The sequence below is a fragment of the Festucalex cinctus genome, chromosome 11 (assembly GCF_051991245.1).
Source record: "Festucalex cinctus isolate MCC-2025b chromosome 11, RoL_Fcin_1.0, whole genome shotgun sequence".
NCBI classification, from domain to species: domain Eukaryota; kingdom Metazoa; phylum Chordata; class Actinopteri; order Syngnathiformes; family Syngnathidae; genus Festucalex; species Festucalex cinctus.
This window is the reverse complement of record NC_135421.1, coordinates 4436739-4440255: the sequence shown is the minus strand read 5'-3', so window position 1 is coordinate 4440255 and position 3517 is coordinate 4436739.

Genomic DNA, 3517 nt, shown 5'->3' with positions numbered 1-3517 from the left:
TGTTTGCAGAGGGAGAAAAAGCATGACCACAGTGAATGTGCCAAAATAGGCCAAAATTGGACATAAAAAAATTCATAGCTCATTTCCTGTACATTTTAGCTACATGGTCCCAATAGACTTTTTTGTGCGTCTCGGGGTGCTACACGTGCCTGCCAATTTTCGTTGCTCTAGCTCAAACGTGCCAGGCTTGGTTTTTATTTTTCTACGCTAGGGGGCGCTATAGAGTCGCGTTGTTATGACGACTACATAATATCAAATTTTTCGCCGGGCCTGAGGAGTGTGCAAAGTTTGGTGAGTTTTCGTAAATGTTTAGGTACCCAAAATCGTGATCGTTTACGGAGAAGAAGAAGAAGAAGAAGAAGAATAATAATAATAATAATAATCCGATCGAAAAACAATAGGGACCTCGCAGCGGTAGCTGCTCGGGCCCTAATAATAATCCGATCGAAAAACAATAGGGACCTCGCAGCGGTAGCTGCTCGGGCCCTAATAATAATTTTTACAAAAACAATAGGGACCTCGCAGCGGTCGCTGCTCGGGCCCTAACTAGAGCTGCGAGCAGCTATAAAGGGCCCTCGCAGCCCGGGCCACGTTGGGGTCCTTGCACGTTGGGGTACTTGCACGTTGGGGTACTGGCACATTGGGGTACTGGCATATTGGAAGCAAAATTTCTTTGAAAATGGCATAATAAACGTTTACATGTAGAATATTTTTTTGCCAGTGTGTGTGTCAAGCTCAACGGGTTTTGGTGATTGTTAAGACCTGCAAAAATCAGCGTCCTTTTTTATTTTTAGGCAATGAGTTGCCCTGATTGGTATTTTTTTGTAAAAGTGTATATACACATCATCGCTCGTTGTACTCATTGCACAATGTTACTTTTATTGTCCAAAGGGGCAATCAAAAATGAATAAAACAAAATGGAAACGTACATACGTTTGGATCGGTGTGAAGCCAGTGAACAATTTGAGTGGTGGAAACTAAAAGAATATTCATAAATGACTTAGTTATCACACTTAGAATGAGTGTACATTTTTTGTACAAAATACCGTTTGTGGGGTATTTTTTTTTTTTTTTATATAAGCCTCAAGGGCAAGGTGGCGCTGTATTTATAACTGAATGTTGTCATAGAGATACCTTCAGGCCTTGATTATAAGCATACATGTCAAGTGTGGGATTTTTTTTGGAGCATGTACCGTGGAGTTATTAAGCATATCCTTCATTCACGATATTGCTTTTAATGTCCATAGAGGCTATCAAAAATAAATAAAAATATATATATGTTTGGATAAGTCTGATGCCAGTGAACATTTTGAGTGGTGGAAACTAAAAGAATATTCATAAATGACTTCGTTATCACACTTAGAATGAGTTGACATTTTTTGTACAAAATACCGTATGTGGGGTATTTTTTTTTCATGCCTCAAGGGCTAGGTGGCGCTGCATATATAACTGAATGTTGTCATAGAGATAACTTCAGGCCTTGACGATAAACATACATGTCAAGTTTGGGATTTTTTGGAGCATGTCCCGGGGAGTTATCAAGCATATCCTTTTACATTGCGAAACACAAATTTTGATGCCCCGCCCTCATCATATAGTATTTCGAAAAGTCAAAATTTTTCCCCCTGTCGTTGGCTCAGGTCTTGACATGGTCCAGGCCAAGTCTTAACTCAGTCGGATGAAACGTGTGGGAGAAGTGGGCAAAAGTCTGCCCCCTGTGAATGTGCAAAAATCGTCAAAAATGGGACATTCAAAAATTCGTAGCTCACTTCCTGTTCATTTTAGCATATGGGTACAAGAGACTTTTTTTGTAGGTCTTGGGCTCCCTCATACACCTAAAAATATTCGTCGTTCTTGCTTAAACGTACAACCGGGGCTGCTTCGTTAAAAATTTCGAGGGGGCGCTATTGAGTCATTTTTGTAAAAATAGCACAATCAACAATAAAATATTGTTCATTTTACCAGGCCAGATGTGTGTGCCAAGTTTCATGAGTTTCTGCGCATGTTTAGACCCTCAAAACTGGCGTTGTTTTCTTGGCGAACAGTGCTTAGCCACGCCCACAGCGATTCGCGAAAACTCACAAACTTCGTGTTGTGACATCATGAAGGCCGAAACCCTCATCTGAGCAAATATGAGGTTGGTCCAGTTAACGTGTTTGGAGAAAAAATGTACAAGAAAATTCGTAAGAAAAAAAATTGCCACTAGGTGGCGCTATCAGTAAGATGAAATATAAGTTCGTAGATGTCTTTAGGGCTGGACTCTCATCAAATGTGTGAAATTTTGAGAAGATAGGATCATCTCGGTCAAGTTAATGCAGCTTTTATTGTCACGAAAAATCTTCAGATTTTGCGGCACCGTAGCGGCCACGCCCTTTGGCGAAAAGTTACAATATTCGGTGTTGGGCATGATCAACATCTTAAGGCTTTTCTGACCAACTTTCAACTGGATCCCTTCAACGAGCTCAGCGCAGTAGCTAAAAACGTAAAGTATGACATTTATTGTCACCACTAGGTGGCGCTATATGTATAACTGAATTTTGTCATATAGATGTTTTCAGGCTGTGACTATTACGTTGCCTGAGAAGTTTGAGATTTTTTGGAGCTTGAACATGGGAGTTATTAAGCATTTGCTCTTTCTGGACAAATGAAATTTTAAAGGCAATATTTAATGCTCCGCCCCCGTCGTATAGTATTTCGAAAAGGCAAGATGTTTTGCCCAGCTGTTCTCTTAGGTCTTGAGATGATAAATGCCAAGTTTGAAGTCAATTGGATGAAAAATGTTTGCAAAGGGGGAAAAAGCATGACCACAGTGAATGTGCCAAAATTGGACATTAAAAAATTCATAGCTCACTTCCTGTACATTTTAGCTACATGGTCCCAATAGACTTTTTTTGTGCGTCTCGGGGTGCTACACGTGCCTGCCAATTTTCGTTGCTCTAGCTCAAACGTGTCGGGCTTGGTTTTTATTTTTCTACGCTAGGGGGCGCTATAGAGCCGCGTTGTTATAACGACTTCATAATATCAAATTTTTCGCCGGACCTGAGGAGTGTGCAAAGTTTGGTGAGTTTTCGTGAATATTTAGGTACCCAAAATCGCGATTGTTTGCGGAGAATAAAGAAGAAGAAGAATAATAATAACTAGAGCTGCGAGCAGCTATAAAGGGCCCTCGCAGCCCGGGCCACGTTGGGGTCCTTGCACGTTGGGGTACTTGCACGTTGGGGTACTGGCACGTTGGGGTACTGGCATATTGGAAGCAAAATTTCTTTGAAAATGGCATAATAAACGTTTACATGTAGAATATTTTTTTGCCAGTGTGTGTGTCAAGCTCAACGGGTTTTGGTGATTGTTAAGACCTGCAAAAATCAGCGTCCTTTTTTATTTTTAGGCAATGAGTTGCCCTGATTGGTATTTTTTTGTAAAAGTGTATATACACATCATCGCTCGTTGTACTCATTGCACAATGTTACTTTTATTGTCCAAAGGGGCAATCAAAAATGAATAAAACAAAATGGAAACG